Source organism: Hemiscyllium ocellatum, chromosome 14 (assembly GCF_020745735.1).
Source record: "Hemiscyllium ocellatum isolate sHemOce1 chromosome 14, sHemOce1.pat.X.cur, whole genome shotgun sequence".
NCBI lineage: Eukaryota > Metazoa > Chordata > Chondrichthyes > Orectolobiformes > Hemiscylliidae > Hemiscyllium > Hemiscyllium ocellatum.
The window spans coordinates 54,027,069-54,048,263 of record NC_083414.1 but is presented as its reverse complement, the minus strand read 5'-3'; positions in this window follow the sequence as shown (position 1 = coordinate 54,048,263).

The following is a 21,195-nucleotide window of genomic DNA, read 5'->3' as shown; positions in this document are numbered from 1 at the left end:
CAGAGCTAAGAGGTCTTCAGGGGGGAGGCAGGATAATTATGCAATGTGATAGGATGATGGCAGCCACTGCACCTTCCCGCATCTTTGCTCAGCATTTCACAGGACCACCCCATCCTCAGGTTAAGCTTGAAGGGATAGTAAAACCTAGCCACTGGCATGGTTAGAATGCTTCCTTTAAAGAAAAGCAAAATAAAATACAAAAATGATTTTTAAGCTTCTTTATTGCAGTGAGGAAGAATATACTATTCACACAAATAAAAACTAAAATAACTGTGACTGCTGGTAATAAGAAACAAAAACAAAAATTGCTGGGAAAGCTCAGCTGGTCTGGCAGCATCTACGGTGAGAGATCAGAGTTAATGTTTGGGTCCAATGACCCTCCTCAGAACTGGCACTATTGGCTTGCAAAGTGAACAGAAATCCAAAGATGGTTTGGTAACAGGAAACAAAGGGTAATTTCTGCCCTTGCAAATGGAAAATGTTTCATGTGGCGTTCCACAAAACTCAGTGTAGTGATCCCTGCTGTTCATTTTGTACCTTAACAATTTGGACTTGAACTTGGGAGACTCAATTAGGAAGGTTCCAGATGACACTAAAATTGGCTGTGTAGTGGATACGTACAGATGGCTGTGATGATATAGATGGGTTGGTGGAGTGGGCAGGAAAGTGGCAGAAGGGGTTCAACTCTGATAAGTGTGAGGTGATGCATTTAGGGAGGGAAAACCGTGAAAATGAACACACAATAAATGGGAGTATGTTGAGAGGGGCAGATGAAGTGAGAGATTAGAGTATTCGAATGTACAGGTCCCTAAAGATAGCAGTACGGGTAAATAAGGTTGTAAAGAAGTGCTATCCTTCACTGGCAGCGGTTTAGAATACAAAAATTGGGAAACTGAATAAGACACTGGTGAGGCCACAACTGAAGTATTGTGTCTAGTTCTGGTCACCGCATTACAAGAAGCATGTAATTCTTCTGGAGAGAGTACAGAGAAGATTTCCTAGAACATTGTGAAGTCCACAGAATTGGAGTTATGAGAAGAGATTTGAGATGTTGGGGTTGTTTTCTTTCAAGCAGTGAAGACTGAGGGGTGACGTGATTGAGGTGTACAAAATTGTGAGGAGTCGGGATAGAGTAAACAGGACAAACCTGTTTTCATTGGCAGAATTCAAAAACTAGGAGTGATAGGTCCAAGTAGAGTGGCAGAAGGATTAGAGGGGATGGGGGGAAATATGTTTGGATGCAAAGGATGGTGGGTGTTTGGAATTTGCTGCCTGAATTAGTGGTGGAGGCAGCTACCTAAATTCTTTTTAAAAAGTAATCTTAAGTGCTATGGCCATGTGCAGGAGCATGAGATTAGAAAGGGCACCTGGTTGACTTTAGACGTTTGGACAATATGGGCCAAATGGTCCCTTCCTGTAGTGTATCATATATATTGTTCTGTAGATACTCAGAGGCCAGAATTCTGTGAGACACTGATGAAAGATAATTACAGGTGATTTAGAATTACCACCCTACAGCATAATCAGAGAATACCAAAACAAGTTAAAAGAAAGGAGCCCATCATGTGCAATATTAAAAGTTGTAAATATTTTTCATGATACTGCAGCATTCAGTTGAGCAGAATAAAAACATAAATTATGTTTATGGGGAAACAGATGAAAATTATTTTCTTTCAATTGTGTCATGTTCCATTGAAAAGAGCCAGCTGTGCTCATTGTCTCGTATGGTTTGAGATCATATAATAAGAGAGAATGAGTGTTATTGGTGAAAATGTGCAATGGAAATTAGCTATTTGCCACCTTTGGTCTGATTCACACTCAGCCAGCATTAACCAGAGTCTCCTCCTAAACATCTTAAATGCTGTAAAATGAATCAAAACCAGAAGTTGCTGGAAAAGCTCAGCAGGTCCGACAGTATCTGTGGAGAGAAATCAGAGCTGGCATTTTAGGTCCAGTGACTCTTCCTGAGAATGCTGAGGAAAGGTTACCAGACCCGAAACATTATCTCTACTTTCACTCCATAGATGCTACCGGACCTGCTGAGCTTTTCCAGCAATTTCTGTTTTTGTGTCTGATTTCCACCATCCAAAATTCTTTCAGTTTTTACTGAAAAATAAATGTTAGCTGTTACAATGCAGTTTCTGAAAGGAGGAAAATTTCAACAAAAAGAAGCCAAACTCCAGAAATAATTGGTATCATGTTTTCTGTTGTGAAACATAAGCAATTTGCAGCATCAGGATGATAAATGGTTGGGAACTATGTTTTATAAATCATGTTGAAAATGGCAAGATTTTACAAAAGTTCAACACTATCCTTTACAAGCTTCTGGCATACGAGTAAAGCACAATTGTACAAAGCTTTGAGTTTGAATTCCATTAAGAGTTTATTTTTCCACAACCAAGAGTTTTCTTCATTTGTAGAGGAAGAGAAGCAAACGCACAATGACATATCTTTGGCAATTGTTGGTACATCATCTCGGCCCAACTCAGTAGCAATGATGGACACAATTGAGTAAAAACAAAACGGTACATTAAGGCTCATGAAACCAGGTCATCAATCAATACAACCAACCTTCTCACTATACTGAAAGCTGTCTCAACACCATGCACAATTAGGTCTTTTTCAACAGACTTCACTTTGCAGACAACTGAACAACATAACATGAATCAAATAAACATTTTCTTGTACACAATAACAATGTAAAAGGGAAAGAAAAATGGGAGACATGAGTACTTTATATATAAAACTCTCTTTACTGTGGTCATGTAAGTGATGTGTACTAAATGGAATATAGTAAAAAAAGTTGGAAGTTGATTTGGAAGCAACTGTCACATTGAGTTAATTGCACCACTGTACTCTTTGGAAAGGTCATTTTGATCATCTCTATGACTATGTAAGGCTTTCCAGATTAATTTAGTTAGTTATATCTATCATGTAGAGATCTGCATTGGTGTGTGAGGACTATCACAGTGGAAGTAAGTGGGGACCATATATATAGAATGATCAAATGCATTCCGTACAGAAGGAGGCCATTTGCTTTTCCTGAATTTTTTTGATCATCAACTTTGACTGCGAGGATAACATAAATTAGCTTTTACTTGGAATTCACTCCAAGCTCATTTAAATTACATACACTTCAAAACTGCTTGTCAGATTCTCCATCAGATGATTACACTTTCTATAATTAAAATTTTAATTGTTAAAGCTAAACATACTTTAAAATGCATAAATTATGAAATAAATTTTTACAACATCTATAAAATCTCTTTATCTTTTCTTCACAAAGAAGAACAAGCCCACAGCCCTAGTGTCTCTGTATATCTCCAAGAGTGAAGTCCATCATCCTTGCAACAATTCACATCAATCATTTTTTCACGCTTTGTAAAGCTTTCAGATCCTTCATAAAGTGTGCTGCTCAGAATTAGACACCATGTACTATTTGAGGACAAACCAGAATTTTTTACAAGTGCATCTTAAATTCCATCCCTCAATTGGTCATGCCCAGGACCCACACTACCTTTTCAACCACTTTCTTAACCAGTGCTGGCACTTCCTATAAACACACAGCTCAACCCTATCCTCGCAACCCCTTTAGATTTGTACTGTTATTTTATCTTCCCTTTTCTTGTTCTTTCTACCAATTGAATCAACTCATTCTTTCCTGCATTCATTTGATCTGTCTTGTCTCTATTCATCCATCAATATCAATGTCCTCTTGAAGTCTCTCATGGAATACTTACAATGTTTTTGTATTCTACAAATTTTATTGTTCTCTTTACACCCAAATCTAAGCTTTTAGTATGTACCAGGAATGTAAACACAGCATCTTTTTTGTTGTACTATTTTTATGTGTGAACTTAAATGAGAAAAGGACTGTGTTAAAGCCAAGGATTCATTCTTAAAAAGCAATTTACTGAAGCTCATTGTAAATTTACTTTGCTGCTTTGTTCAAAGAGTGTGCGTTTGTGTGTTGGGGGTGGGGGGTGTTTGTGGGGGTGGGAAGAGGTGGAGAGGGGCTGGTACTGTTTGTAGATGGGCTGGCACAAGGGGAACGTATCCAAATTAAAATTTGACCAGCAGCAAGTTGCTGATTGGTTTGTGGATTTGTGACTTATTGTGCATGACAATAGCTATCTGTTGGGGAGGTGAAAATACTGTGGATGTAAACAATACTGGCAAACCTTGTGAAGTCTGGAAGGGGAAAGGGGAGACTGAGGACCAGCCCCTGAGGAATGTTAAAATTTCCCTTCCTCCATTCTCCATTACCTCATCAAAAAAATTCAAGCAACTTAATTCAACCCCACTTGCCTTCAATAAATTAGTGTTGCATTTTCTCAATTAATTTACATTTGATCAAATGACTTAATTTTGTCCAATTTTATAATTTCTAAAACATTTTCCACCACACAATCTAAACTGACAGGCCTATGGATGCTGGTTTTGTCCTTGCAGTATGTTTTGACCAAAAATATAAAATTTGAAATTATCCAGCACCCTGATACTTGCCTTGTGCCTAGAATTGGAAGATAATGAATAATGCCTTCACAATTTCTACTCTGACTTCTCTTGGCATTCTTCTGTCTGTCCCATCTGATCCTGATAACTTATCAAGTTTAAGTGCAGTAAGTCTTTAAATCCCTTTCCTTTATTGTTTTAGCTAATTATGTTAGCTGCTGATCTCTTCTCATTCTTTCTATTCTTTGCTTATATTATTTCCTTTATTACCTTCATTCTGAACTTCCTATATTCAGCTTGCCTCTCACATGACTTATTATACTGATATCTGCCTTTTACTGCTTCACCATGCTCCCTAGTTATTTTATCATCATGAGCTCTGACTTCCCTAATTTGGGAATGTCCTTCATTGTTCCTGAGCTATCACCTCTCTAAAGGCAGTCTCTTGTTCCATTGCAGTCTTTGATTCAGATTTATTTGCGACAGATCGATTTTCATCCCAGTATAATTGATCCTCTTACTTTTGAGCATTCTGTTCTAATAACTTCCTGTCCACATCTCATCTAAACCTTGGGATGTTCTGATCATTGCTTCCTTCATATTCCCCGACTGACATTTGATCTATTTGACCCACAATATTCCACAAAACTGGATCCAACAATGGTGTGTTCTTGTTATGTTCACAACAGAGTGAACACGAATCATGAATGCATTTCAGAAATCTTCTGCTCTCTGACTTTTCTACAGTTATTATCTTACAACTTATGAGAATAGTTAACCCTCCCAATTATCAATTTTCAGTCACTTTTTTGAAAACCTCTCAAATTTACCAGTAAAGTTTATTTTTATTAATTTTTGTGACAGGTGCTGGTGTATAGCATGAGTTCAGTCAAGCAATGTTATCTTATTCTATCTTAACTCTATATAAATAGATTCTGTCCTCAGTCCCTCCAGGAGATCTTTTCTTCCCACCACTGTCAGATTTTCCTTGTTATCCATCTTTCTTCCTTTCCTTTCCCTATTTTTCCTGAACAATTCTGTCAGGAATATTTAATACGCAAAGCTATTTTTTTGATGCCATGTCCATGTTGCCACATCATGTTCCCATGTATACATCTGTAACTCAATGTTCTTGTTTACCTTGTTAAGTAATGAAATGAGCTGAAAATGTGTTGCTGGAAAAGCGCAGCAGGTCAGGCAGCATCCAAGGAGCAGGAGATTCGGCGTTTCGGGCATAAGCCCTTATTCCTGAAGAAGGGCTTATGCCCGAAACGCCGAATCTCCTGCTCCTTGGATGCTGCCTGACCTGCTGCGTTTTTCCAGCAACACATTTTCAGCTCTAATCTCCAGCATCTGCAGACCTCACTTTCTCCTCTAAGTAATGACATGCACTAAGAATCTAATTTAGACTTGCTGTATTCCCTTTAAGTCTGACCGGATCTAATAGATTATGTCTTCTTAATCCAGGGTTATCTGTTTTTCTAAATCTTTTACGCTTATTTTACCTATCTAATTTTACAATCTGGCTCCCATCTGTCTTTGTTAACCGTCCTCAAGATCATTAGCAAACTCTGACGCAATCTCCTAAATTCCAGATTTGTAGAAGTGAAACTGTCTGACTTACATGAGTCCCTCCTCTGGCAGAGTCTTTTCTAACATCCCAGGATCTAAAACCCAGGATCCTGAAACCATCTTTCCAATCAACGATTCATCTGCTTTGTCCTTCCATAGTGGAGAGCAAGTTCATCTTCCTCATTGAGTAGGAAACAGCTGATCACCTGCTTACCATAAAAAGGTTTTTAGCTTTCAGTTTCATTGATTCGACAAGCAGATAATCTGCCCTATGGTTCACCAACCCCCAAGTAATGAAACAAATTTACCCTCATAGATTCAATGCTGTACTGAGTATTCACAGATTTCAGCTGAACTGGCATTTTCTAATCCACATCTTTCTTTCTCAATGTTTTCTGAAAACAATGGTTAAAGGCAGCTTTAGAATTGATTGAAGTGAAGATTGTCAACTATTTGACATCAATGATTCAGTTGACAGCAAAAGCAAAACAACTCCACATTTATAAATTAAACTTCAAGATAATACAGGCAGATATCCGATTTCTTTTGATCAATCATTCCTTTTGGAATAGAGCAAGTGACAGTTAAAATCCAGTTATTTCAACAATTCAGGTTATCAAACCAGTCAAGTAGGACTGAGCAGAAAGTGTTCCAAATATCAGATAGAGAAATATTTAATATGAAAAGCAGCCCTTCTTTATTTCATATAAGATTAGAAATTTAATATTGACATTATGAGTTATCATTTTTTTTGAGACAGAACAGAATAGCTTCGTGGAATGAAATGAAATTTCCAGACAGACAACCAGAGATAGGTACTATACACATCTTGTCGAACAGCACGACAATCATTGACACAACTGATTTCCCAAAAGAGCTTTGATCCACAAACAGAATAGTGGCAGCATACAAAAAATAGCCCTTTGATTCTGTTAAAAAAATTTGCAATGAATAAGAGAAAAATATGCCCAGAGTGAGTTCCAATATCCATGTTTGAGCAAATGTATTTTAATGGAAAGATTTCTCGATGATCATCCATATTAAGCAATCAAACTTTTTTCACAATTTCAGTTCAACTAAAATGCAACAACATTTTCCAACCTACTGGAGAAATTCCCCAGTGAATAATGACGATTGACAGTTAATCAAGACTTTATGAACTTTGGCCTTGCAAATATGGTACAGCAATACCCTAGCCTGGTAATGAAGTACAGTACAAGTAAACAAAGAAATGTTTTGAGATTTATTCACAGAGAAAAGATAAAATATGAACTAAAATGTATTGTGCGTTTTAACTTCTTGTCAAAACTTAGGCAGATAACAGAAATACAAGTAAATTAAAATGTTTAACTATGGCTTCGATAAACTGATAATGATATTATCAGATCTATTTTTGATTTTTAATGACTAAAATCAGCACATAATTCAGGTTGACATTCAAAGCACAATGTGAAAATGTCGACATTTATATTTATACCCACAATGACTTTGATCAGAAACTAAATTGACGCTGTGTTTGCCCATTAAAGGTTAATATTAACATTCCCTGACACTATTCAAAGGATGACAGTATCGTAACATCCTAATAACATTCATTTCTCAACCAACACCACGAAAGATTAATGATCATTGAATCATTTTCTGTTTGTGGGACCTTGGCGTATGTAAGTTGATCATCAACTTTCGCAATTTAAAAGCAGTATTTCAAAAGTAACCTCTGGTTGTAAAACACTTCAAAATTCTTGAGGTCGCGAAAACATGCTCCAAATAAATACAAGTTCATTCTTGGCCTTGCAAGCAATTCATTGAAACAATCTGAAAGTATAAACTTAATCTTAATTACTGCTTTTCTCATGATTAATATCTAGCAGAGCTAATCCTAACTATGGTTATTGGATAATGGAAATGAATGCATGCTGCATAATAAGTATAATTCATGTCTTGCTTGACACACTAATGCATTCTTATTAGTGAAAGCTTCAAGCTCCATTTTCAACACCAACATCACTACTGAAAAGGATCAAAACAAATTCATTATCCTGAATCATTCTTGCCGCCAAATGATGCATGTTTTGTAGAATATAATTTTCTGGTTTGCTGCTAACAATTATGAAGTGCACTTTTTAACATGTTTTATGAAGCAGTGCTCTGCCTGGAGCCAAGAGCTTGCATGTTTGAGACGATATTAGGTTTTGTGTTTCAAGAAAAAGAGTTGTAATGACAAGTCACTAATTTAAAATTAAAACGAAATGTGCAAAGCAGCAATTACATATCTGGCCACTCCACATTCAATTTTCTGCCGATTTACTCATTATCAAATGTTTTAAATGATAACAATGCCCTGCAGTGTTGCTGCTATCTTTACAATAAAGTTTAATGAATTCTTTACATAATAGGGCTGCTGTTGACAGCTTCCATATCTTGAGGGAAAGTGAATTTGGGTTAAAGGAGGTACTTGCACATGTGTAGCATCAGGGATTTGACATAATTCTGCACAAGAGTTCATTAACAAAAATGAGAGCCTATGGAATTGGAGGTTACATGATATGGATTGATAATTACTTGGGTGGTAGGACACAGTGTTCATATGAATAAAGTGTTCATTTTCAGGTTGGCAGTGTGTAACAAATCATATTCCCCATGGATGTAAACTTAGACCTTACATTTTCATTATCTCTAGTAATGAAATGAATCAAGGATGAAAGCATTATAGATGACACCAAGTTTGGATACACAGTAAGCTGTACTGTAAGTTGAACTCCACTCACTTCCTCCAAATAAAAAAGGTGTTGCAAAGAATGCAAAGAATTCCCTAATGCCTGGTTTCTAGTCAGATATGTGGAGTATTTTATATTCCAATCTCACTCAAGTCTCTTCCCTTATCTCTAAACACATACTACAATGCTTCTGCTAACTCTGCAACAGGAAAAGTAAATCAAAGCACCTTACCCTGAAGTCGTAATATAGTTTTATCTTTCTTCAGTTCTATTGTATGGTCATAACCTCCAAAAGACAGTATCATGGGAAAATGTTACTCAGCTGAAACCAGTACAAGGAACAATTTATCCTTTGTAAATTCAAATATACTTGGTCTGAATTACTTTTAGAGCTATGCTGAAATATGATCCCAGTAGAATTAACTGCCTCCCAGAACCTCAACCTAGTTATTTGTGTTTAGGGCAAGTTGGTCAATATAATTCAACTGTGGTAAGCATCACGCATGATCTTAATCCTGAATTTAGCCAATATCAGTACATGACATTTCCACAAACATGACCAGCAGTGTGAACCATTCCTTATGTATGGTTCACACTCCAGATCTACCTTGAGATTTGTATGTTACGTCTACTCTGATAAATGTGGTTGTCAATTATGCTGTGGAGTTTACCCTTTACATATTTGATATTGGCTCAGTTTGGAAATAGTCCGAGTAATATAAGATTTCAACTTGGGAAAAGGAAATAGGCTGGAATAAGTAGAAACTGAAGAACACTACTAATGACAGATGGTGCTAAGGAAGACAATATCTAGAAATTACATTTTAACACTATCTAATCTTCAGTGAGCAATTTCCTCTGGATAGTTTATGCACTGACGTGGACAATGTGGAATCTTAAGCTAAAATACTAGTTTAGCTGTGTTTAGCACGCAACACATTCTTGATAAAGAGTTGAAGCAAGAATCAGGAACAATTATTCAGTGGATTGTTAAACAACTGGTTGTCATTTAAACTTTCTGCTAGTACTTATTAAGGCGATTTCGTATTGGTGGTTTGAAATTGAATTATCACCCACTCTAATAACAACAAATTGAGATTAAGAACAGTGCATTTTGACTATAATTTTAAACCTATTTACTTTTTACTGTTCACTTTCTGATGGAGGTTTGAAGAGGACTTTTAATGCACATTGGTGTGGCTCTCTGAGACACTTTATCTACAATTCAATGGTCTAACAATGTTTCTGAACAGGGGTCACTGGACACAAAACATTATCTCTGATTTCTCTCCGCAGGTGCTGCCTACCATTAGGAGCTTTTCTGACAATTTCTGCTTTTGTTTCTGATTTCCAGCTTCCACAGTCCTTTCCTTTTTTAGCCTAACAACATTTGTTCTAAAATCTCTCTGTGGACTTCACCTAAAAATTGTAAATGCTGTACTGCTGTACATTACTGGACATCTTAAAGGAGTGTTTGATGAGGGGCACCTTTCTCTTGGTTGACAGGAAGACTAGGAGTAAGGAATGAGACCAGGGAGAGAGCATATGCTGCTGCAAAAGAGAGGGGTGGAAAGCCAAAGGGGACAAGACTAAATCCTTCCCTGCTATGAGTGGAGGTCATCCTATCTCCTCCACCAGAACCTCTAGTGCCACATTGAGAATCTGTATGCCATTTCACTCAATCCCTGAGCCATCTTGTAAGGTGGTGCAGCACCTCAATTGGTGCACTCCACAACTTTGATGTGAACTGATGAGTCAAAGCCAAATATATGGTAGAGTTCTCTGCCTGAAGCAGATCTGACCCACAATGCCACAATCTCTACCATAGGCAGGGCAAGGAGGCAGGTTGGTACAGGGTATAGGGATTGAACCATATTCCATTGGCACCAACCTGCTTGTCCAGGCAACTGAGCCAACGGATCTGTACAAGTAGTCTAAGTTGATGCTTTAACAACATATAGTTTTATATGCATGTTGTAGCCTCAAGCAATAGAAAGTGACAAACAATGCTCCATATTGATTCTGTCATATGGTTGACCAGGAACCTTTCCTGTTCTTCTGATTGCAATCACTAAACCTCATTGTGTTTGGCTGCATTATGCTGTTTTATCTTGGTCATCAAGCACTGGACTGGGACTCAGGTATACAGCTTCTGTTTTCGAAGCAGGACCAGTAACAACCACCACAAGACATCCCCCATATGTACAGTTCCATGAGCATTGTGTCTCCTCAGCATTTGAGTATTAAACCTGTGATTCTCTCTCTTTTAATCCCTCCACACATATTCACATTAGTGTCATCAACAATTAACATTAAAATAGTGTGTGAAATCAAATTTTCAAATACATGTGTTCCATTACTGTAGCACTCATTTAGTTCCTGTTTTCATTCTTTCACTAACAGCACCACTCAGCATTTTGTGTTACAGTATATGAAATAGGAGAGTTTGAGCAGTGTGTCAAACCTTACTGACAAGCTCTGGAGGAATTTTCCATGGAATTAGTGTCATTTTGACAGAAAATTAGAGAATAATTTTAACAACAAAATAGATGGGTTGGGTTAAAACATGTGGTCCACAATGTTGTGCCAATCATGATGACATAATAAACGAATACCTTCTGTCTGCTGTTTTATCCATATTCCTGCATTCCCTGCATATGCATGTGCTTACCTGAAAGTCCCTTAAACGCCCCTCCCTTCTCCACCTCCACCACCCCTGGCAGCATATGTTCCAGACTCCCAACACTCACTGTGTAAAAAACTCGCCCCTCAGATCTTCTTTGCACTTTCCCCCTCTCACCTGAAATGCATGCCTCCTAGTTTTAGACATTTCAGCTCTGGGAAACAGATACAGACTGTCAACCCTATTTATGCATCGCATAATTTTATAGACTTCTATCAAGTCTCCCCTCAGCCCCTGTCACTTCAGAGAAAGCAAGCTGAGATTTTTCTAGCCTCTCCTTAGAGCTCTAATCCACATCCTTCCTGTAAAGTGGAGTGGAAATGTTTTTGGAAATTTCAACTCAACGTCAACATCCTCACATTTGCACTGAACAGTTAGAGTAGAAGCTGATCCCTGGTAGTTGGACCCATCATTTACAATTGTGTTTGAATGTGGTTACATGCTTTAACCCCTCATACATGCCTTCTAAATTTAACCAAGATCAGTCAGCAAAGTTCCCTTGGGAAATCCAAACGCCAAAGAGAAGAACTGTCACCCTCACGGAAAAGCTGCATACCTTCAAGTTAAATTGGGCAAGGAGTAAAACAAATGTTTGGTCTCCACTTCCACCAAAGCCACTTTCCTTTCTATCATCTCACCTCCCCAGCAGCTCTCTACCATTGAACCTCTTGACCATCAGATCATCTCTCAGAAAGATGACCCATTTGAAGAGAAATATGACCACCTAATTCCAGAGATCAGAAACATCTCAGTTTACTGCACTCTGTGTTCTTAATACAGTGCACCTTGCCTGACTGGACATCAATCAGGCTGAGTTCCAGATAGCTCTGCTATCAAAATGAAAGTATCACGCTAACCAAAACACCACATCACCTCATTTTTATGATCCTTAGAATTTATGCTTTGTGACAACTTCAAAATTTAACTGGTATGACCAACAGGAATGCAATTGTCTGGGTCAGATCACTTGGTCACTGTCCAGCCTCAGTTCCTCACTCAGCTATTAAGCTAGGAAATTTCATTCATCACACAGAAACACATAACCTATTACTGAAGCCCATAACACAGACTGATCACTCGATGTTATAATGGTGTTTCAGTCAAACAATTTGTTATCGAGAATCAAAGGTCACTCGATGCATTGAAAAGACTGAAACTGAGAAATCAGGCTTTTTAAAGGAAAGAATGCGCAAGTTATTTGCATATATGTGAACACAAATAAATTATTCTGTGCATTCAATTAAGTTATCATTTTGCAAAAAAATTTATAAATGGAAGCTCTGGTTTACCTCATACAAAGAAGAATATAACAGAAATGGTCATTTGACCGTCAAACCTGTTTTTTTTTCCAAAAGACCGTTCATGATTTGCGCTGTCTACAACTCTTCCCCACCTGATTAATCTCCTGAAGAAGGTGAATTACCACGGGTGAAATGTTCAAGAAGATTAAATCCTGAAATTTCTCTGGGAGCAGTTATACTGCAGATTTTTTATTGCTTCAAAACAGTTTTATCATCATTAACTGATGCATTTTGGAATGTCCTGAGGTTATGGAAGACTATATATATATATAATATAAATATTTGTCCTTTCTGTCACAGGAATGCATTGTTTTCTAAACCGTATTTGAATACAGCTGTAAGGACACCTGTGAAAACTGATGCACATTCAAGTTTAATGAGCAGTCAGGCCATCTCCCAGTTTGTTTTTGGCTTTGGAAATTACACCATGGGGGAGTGGAATTCAAACAATGAATATTTTTATATGCCAATCATTCCAGTGGTATTCAGTTGTAGAAATTAATCTACTAACTTATAATGAGCTTTTACTGCTGTCAAAGTTCTACATTAAGCGCTTGAACATGTGGATGTTACAGTGTAATTTTGAGGCTGGTTTTGAGATATTATGATGTGATGCATGGCTTCCAAGCACTGGGCCCTTGTGTTTGGGATGAGTGCTAACACTAACCTTCCTTCCTGTGCTAGCGCAGGGGCTAATATTGGTCTGTGGTGAAGGATGGATCACATGTATGTTCCAACAGCGAGGAGCTTGACTTTCATAAGAAGATGTCGTTATCACGTACAATGCCTTGAAAGATGAAACATTAACTCTGAGGCACTTTAAGTATTACTAACAGGAAGTAAGGTAGAAATGTGTGTCTCATTCAGGACACGTCAGATTTCAGTTGATTGTTTGGCACTATCAGATTGGGTAGAGTTCAGCACAGAACAAACATATTTTTCATTCAGAAGCATTACCTTGCACCATTCCCCACAAACTAATTTTCCATCTTTGATAATCCATTGCATAACTATTTTGTATGATCACTTTCCCCTTAAGTTTCTGACTTCACCAAGTCTAATGGCCTGGAGATTTCAGAGGTTTCCAATTAAATTGCATTAATTTGGATTTGAAAGATTGGGTGGTCTTTGGTTTGAGGATTGTTCACCTTCATTCTGATCTTTATCTTGAGTGGTTGGTGAATCATTATTTAATGGAAATTCCTCATTGGATTTGTCCCAATGAAGCATTAGTAGCTTGCACAATGAGGCAATGTTCCTGCAGTTCCTCTGTACAACTCTCCCTCACTGTCAGGATAATGTGCAATCATGGATGCTCGGTTGAACCTTTAATGAGCAGTTAATGAGCACTTAAAGTGCCTCAGAGTTAAGGTTTCATCTGTCAAGGAATTGCTACGTGATAACTACAACTTCTTATGAAAGTCAAGCGCCGCGCTATTGGAACAGACTTGTGATCCATCCTTCAACCTCTATTGAACAATTGTACTATTCCTGATCCATAATCATTGCGCTGAATCCAGAGTGGCAAATGTTGTACATGGTAACGTGTATTCTCTTGAGCAGTTTATTACTGTCAATAAGACTCATTGTTGCAAACAGTTATACTGTTTTTTAGACTTAATGGTGGAATCAGCCTCTTCAGTAGGAGAGAGCTGAATCTTCAGGTTTCGACCCATCAGTTACTATGATGAAGCTAAGACACATTGGAGTGAGGTGGACCTGTAATTTGACAAGGCTTAACGTTGACTTCTTTCCCAAAAGTGATTTAACTGATTATGCCCATGTTCCATTTCCCTGATTGTCTGAGGTTATGATGGTGATTTGGTTATATTTTGAAATCTGGAAATGACTCATTTGTGGCCAGTGTTCCATTTTCTGTTACGGCCACACCAAGGATCCCATGTGTACTGACAACTCCATTCATAGTAGTGCTTTATAACTTGTTTTAGTTTAGCCTATAGTCAAAAGTTGTCAATAGCATTAAGGTAAGATCTTCCACCAAACGTGAATGGTTCAATTGCTAATCATACCAATAGTTGGTAGAAATTAAAATAAATATCCATGAGTTTCTGTGTGCGTGCCTGTGTATAGGAAAAGTTTCTCAGTCAGCTATGAGGTTCTTTATCTCTTTTCATGTCGATGTCCGTGTTCTGATTCTACACTTAGTAATGCCCATGTGCCTGTGGTGTAGGCTGTGCCTGGTGTGATGTCATCTCAAAGCCAAGCTGAAGAACCAGCCAATTATCAAATCCTCAATAATGAGAATTACTCTTCAAGTTCAACATCGGACTGCAGGGCCAAACCACGAGGTATTCATAATGAAAATAGAAGTTGCTGGAGAAACTCAACAGGTTTGACACCATCTGTGAAGAGAAAGCAGATTGAATATTTGAGTCCAGTGACCCTTCTTCAGAAGGGAATTTAGTTGGTCCAACTTCTGACACAATACCAATAAATGGCAAAAACTTCCAGGTTGTTTTATTCTGTTCCGGCTAGGTTTGATTGGAACTGGTTTGGGTGGCTGCCCACTGTACAATTGCAGCATTTTCTGATTTGATTTGATTTGATTAATTGTAGTCACCTAAATACAGTGAAAATCTTTGTATCGTGAGCAGTTCAGGCAGATCACAGCAAACAAGGACATACAGATCATACAGCGCTTAGATAGAGCAAGGCATACAAGGTAACGCTGCACAGGAGGTGCACAAAGCAAGATCAACATTTACAAGATCAATCTTATTTGAAGTTAGGAGAGATCAATTCAGCAGTCTAATAACAGTGGGAAGAAACTGTTCTTGAACTTATTGGTATGTGCATTCAAGCTTCTGTATCTTTTGCCTGATGGAAGAGGTTTGAAGAGACTATTACTGGGCTAAAAGGGGTCTTTCATGACATTGGCAGCCTTTGCGCAGCATCAAGAAGTGTAATTGGAGTCTGTGGTTGGAAAGTTGGCTTTCATGATAGTCTGGTTTGTGAATGCAACTTTCTGTAGTTTCTTGCAGTCCTGCGCAGAGCAGTTGCCGTACTAGGCTGTTATGCACCCGGATAGTATGCTTTCTATGACACATCTGTAAACATTGGTGAGGGTTCTTCTAGACAGACCAAATTTCCTAAGCGTCTATGGAAGAAGACCATTGCATTTATGTGGAAAGTCCAGAACAGATTGTCGGTCATTGTCACTCCTAGGAACTTGACGGTCTCCACCTCAACTCTGCTGATGTAGACAGGAGCATGTCCTCTTTCTTTCTTACTGAAGTCAGTGATCAGTTCTTTGGTTTTGCTGACACTACAAGAGAGATTGTTATCATTGCACTGACCACCAAGATCTCTATCTCTGTTGTGTATTCAGATTCATTATTGTTTGATATCCGTCCTACCACAGTGGCGTCATCAGCAAACATATAAATGATGTTTGTTTGAATTTGGCAACACAGGAGCCTCAAGTACAGGCTAAGATTGCAGGCAGAGCCCATTTTAGACAAACTAGAAGTCTGTTGAATGTGAGAATAAAATATCTTTTTGTACACATCAAGACACATGATTGAATTTCAATCTTGACGTTATATAACCAAATAAAAAACAGATTTCTCCAGTAAGATAAGGAACTTTTACTCACCCAAACAGGAACCACTTTATTTGGCCCTATCCCGACTCTGTCTTGCATTGTTTGCAATACTCCTCATTTGTTTAATTTTTGTTCATCCTCATCTCCCGCTCCTGTGGCCAATTCAAAGCTGTTTATCTCAGCTTTTATGAAGTACATGATTTGTCTGGAGAATTCTGCTCTTTCAGTTTTACTATGAAAATAAACGTTCCTACATAACTGTTCATTTCTATTTAACTCATAATGTTTACAGTTTAATTGGATTACCAATGTCCCCAAGAAATGCCGAGGTTATCTCCTCTGGTAGATTTATATCTTCAAATATGGATGTCTCTTCTAATGTAGGAGGAGAGCTCCTTAGATGTGCATTATTTGTAGTTTTGCTTATCTGGTATTGTTTCTGATGTCAGCACATCCATTGAAAATGATATTTTTTTTTTACAGATGTCACTTTTATTGTTGTAACTGGCTACCGCTTTTGCCTCTGAAGCTTTTTGGTCCACAGCACTGTCACTGACTCTTAGTACCTTTCCAATGCCTACATTCGATGTTGCCTTGTTGCCTAGAGCGTTTGTATGTTTATGAAGTGAGGAGGTTTGATTGCTATCTGTAGTAAGGTCACTCCTCAACTCCGAGAATCCATCTGTGTTTTTTTCTTAATGGCCTCTGCTTCCAAAATGATTTGGAAAGCTTTCTCCAAAGTTAGATCTTCTTTAGATTTTAGTTCAGACAAAGACTGATCAAGTATTCCTAGAATAATTTTGAACTCAATTCGTAAGAATTCACACTCATAGGTTCCAACTGATCTCTTGAGGTTATTAATTGCAGATTAGATTAGATTACTCACACTGTGGAAACAGGCCCTTCAGCTCAACAAGTCCACACCGACCCACTGAAGCGCACCCACCCAGACCCATTCCCCTACATTTACCCCTGCACCTAATACTACAGGCAATTTAGCATGGCCAATTATCTAACCTGCACTTATTTCATTATCTATGTGAGTGAGAGGTTGCATGAGTTACTCGGCAAGCTGCATGGTGAGCAAAACAGAGTTCCTGCCCATTCAAGTTCAAAGGATTTGGCACCACATTTAAAGGCCCGATGGACACCATCTCAGACATTGTAAACCAGGCACTGCTCCTCTGACTGTCATGTTGTGCCCAGCAATGCTTCCGAAGGAGGTCACACTGGCACTGAGATTCATGATCACTACCCTACAAGTGCTCACTGAGAGAAGGTCAATCCTCTTCCTGGCTGAATGCCTAAGGAAACAAAACCACCAGAATCACCCAGTCTGGGCAGAGATCACAGCACTAGTGAGTGCAATAAAATGGGACAGCCAGAATTCCTGGTAAAACACAAATGATCGCCTGACCTTCAAGGTGTTAAATGACACTGTCATCTCTCTGCCACCTCACACTCTGAGGACCATCACTCACTCTGAGTCTGACTCTACAAATATGGCTCTCCAATGGTTGATGGACTGCAAGCCTCAGCATCACATGCGTGATGTCTATTCACCAGTCATAGGCATTTCATCTTTTCAAACTATTACCATTAATGTACTTCGTACTCACTCACTGGACCTGCCTCAACACCTTATATAGTTATTTACGTCCACAAAATGCTTCTGCATCCATTCCCATTATACTCAAGATTTGCTTTTATTCCACAGCAGGAAAATCAGACCCACATTCAACTCAAGAGGGCTAAAACGGGCAATGGGGAAGTGGACATCAAGCTCCTCACTGCCTTTGTGGAAAGCCTGGTTAAACTTTCTGTGGAGAATCAGTCCCCAGTCCTCTGATGATTAAGAGTCGGCCAACCAACACAGTGAGTAGCATTGTACTCTGCTCTTCTTGGATGAGAACCAACAATAACAGTTTGTCTGCATAAGCTTCTCTCATCTTCACCAAATAAGTTCCTCTCTTTTCTTAGTGACTCCACAGGGAACCACAACCAAGCAAAGGCCACAGTTGGAACCTATCACTGCCAGCTCCACTTCAGAGGAAGAACAGTGTACTATCTGAGGCTGCGCTGGCAAGATGCTCCCCCTCCACCAGCACAGGGACAATCACCTCTGTGGATACTCAATGTCGATTCGATTCAGGGGCATGACCTGGTGAGTACGTTACTGACAATGTCCACAGCTGGTGGAAGAAAAAAATGCCAGAGGTCTCTGACACTCTGAAATTGCTGGAGAACAGGCAGTCAGGCCATTGCAGAAGACCTGTCTTTGTACTTAGCCAAAAATAATATATTCAACCTGCAGAGACACCGAATTATCAGCCTGGTATTCCAAGCCCTTGCTGGTAAGTACCCAAGATAAAGGAGTCTGTTTTATTCCCAATATTATGGTGGCAGTCTCCATGGAAAAACTGGAAACTGCCTTGAAGTTACATATCCAACAGAACCTAAGTGGCTGCCGGAATGGCACTTGAACCTGGTTTAGTGAGGGCAAATTAAAAGGGGATAAGATCTCAATCCAAGCGCCCTTTCTTCTCAAGGCGAGTGTTTCCAGCAGACACTCACAAAGAGGAGAGAGAAACAGATACACTTGTAGCTTCTTCCCAGAATAATCCTCTGCCCTGACATCCTCCTCCTACCTGTTCCCTAATGACTACAGCAGTTAAGTTGAAGTGGGTGACTCTCAACTTGCTCAACTTGACTGAACTGTCTCAGCTAAAGGACTCCTGGGGCAACTGCTCCAATCTTCAAGTCTTCACACAGAAACCTCCTTCAATCTGAGCACTGGGAGTGAGCAATGAAATTATAACATATGGAGGCCAAATCAGTTGTGCAAGTGTTCAATCCATTTTAAAGATACAGTTTTTAATCAATGTATATTCACTTGCATTGTTCTTATTGTATGGAAAGGACCAAGTTAATTTCAGCAGGGGCAAAACGTGCAGCATTTTCAACCATCAGAAAGCATGTGATGTATTGCAAAGGGCAGACATTTATTGTTCTCTCATGTTCTCTTCAGCCAGCTGACTGATGCTGAGCACAGATAGAGAGATGGTGATCGTGATGGTGTGATATTTCTGTATATTTCACAAGGGAAAGCTTTGCACCATTTCTGCCTTCTCAAAAGAACACCAACACTGAGAGGCTAATGGACAACTCACATAAGCACCCTTATTCATTGTTCTATTTATTGGAATGAACAGGTTTATAAATAGCAGGTCTTGCCTGTGTAGGTGAAGGTAGGTGCTGGAGGACCAGGGCCAGTGACAAGCCCAGGGGAAGCAGCAGGCCACTGTGGTGCATGTGGGCAACCTGCCCTCTGTCTGAGCTCAGACATGCACCACAGTGGCCTGCTGCTTCCCCTGGGCTTGTCACTGGCCCTGGTCCTCCAGCACCTACCTTCACCTACACAGGATGGCAACCCGAGGGATCAAAATCCTACCGGAGGCTGGTGGCAAGACCGAAAGTTGGGAATATAAAGAACAAAAAATGTCCTTTGGTCTCAGGAGAGTGTATGGTTGCTGACGCTGCAGATAAGGGCTGCACACGCTCCTCCACAGAGTAAGACATGCAGCGCCCTGGTGAAGGCCATGTCTCTATCCTTTGTCTAATCTCTGCCTCAGCGGGTGCAGTAACTTGATAAATGAGCCACATTGGCTGAGTGAACAACACATTTCATCAAAGGAGAGTCCCAGCTGCATTCCTCCCACTTCACAATCCAGACCCGCAACAATAAATCAATTTTTTCCTTGCATTCACTACAAACCATAGTTAACCATCTATGACTGATGATGAAACAATTGTCTCTGTATTCCACAGCACCATTGGATGCTGCACAAGTTAAGGGTCACCTTTGTCCAGTATTGAGACACCAGTGTACAATTTGCAAGAACCGTGGCATGTTACAAATTGGTTTTGACTATCACTTGAACCAAAGGGATGTATACTTTTCATGCAATTCAAATGGAAGAAAAAAGCAAACTAAAAGAAGCCGGCATTGCAAATGGCTGCTTCATATCTTTTCCACTGTAATATCTTAGCACTAGTAGACACGGATCCCACACTTTCCCTCATCAAACTAACACTGACACCACCTGCCCTCGGCACTGCCCCAACCATTTTCTGTTGCATTTCACATTGAGGGAGAGACAAGGTTATGGCAAGAGATGCAACTCGCAGTGGACACTGGCCTCCAACTGGTTGCCAGGTAACTGAATCTCCCCCCCTTTTAGCTCAAAGTACCCTGACAACTTATTTTCAACCATTGCACCAGGTGGAGATCCACTAATTGAACTTTGCCTCCAATGGTCCAATCTGCCCTCTAAACCACAGGAGTATACCTCAATAATGGAGCAAATTACTGCAGACTCTGCACTGAAAATAACAAATGATGGAGATCACAGATTGTCAAGCAACATTCATGGAGAGAGAGCAAGCTAACATTTTGAGTCTACATGACTTTTCATCAGAGCAGAAATGAAGTGTGGAGGGGGCAGCATTGAAGCAGTAATGGAAGGGCGGTGGTGGGGTCAGTTGGGTGCTGGGGGATAAAGGATGTTCAGATTAATGTGAGAATTTGAGAATGGCAGAACAATGATATGTCCAACTGCTCGACTGGAAAGAACAGACCGTCCCACTGGGATGAGGGGAGGGGACAGAATGTGACAGAGAATGTAACAAGCAAAGCTAAAAGAAAAGGTATAATGGCTTCACAATTTGAAGATGCTGAACTCAATATTGTAGTTGGTATTGTATTGTCAGAAGGTTGTAAACTGCCTAGTTTGAAGATGAGATGTTGCTTCTCAATGAAGCACACCCTCAGTTTTCCATGCTCCTCCAACATAGGCCACTGTGCTGGTCACTGCCAATAACATCTCTCCCCCAGCCTACTCT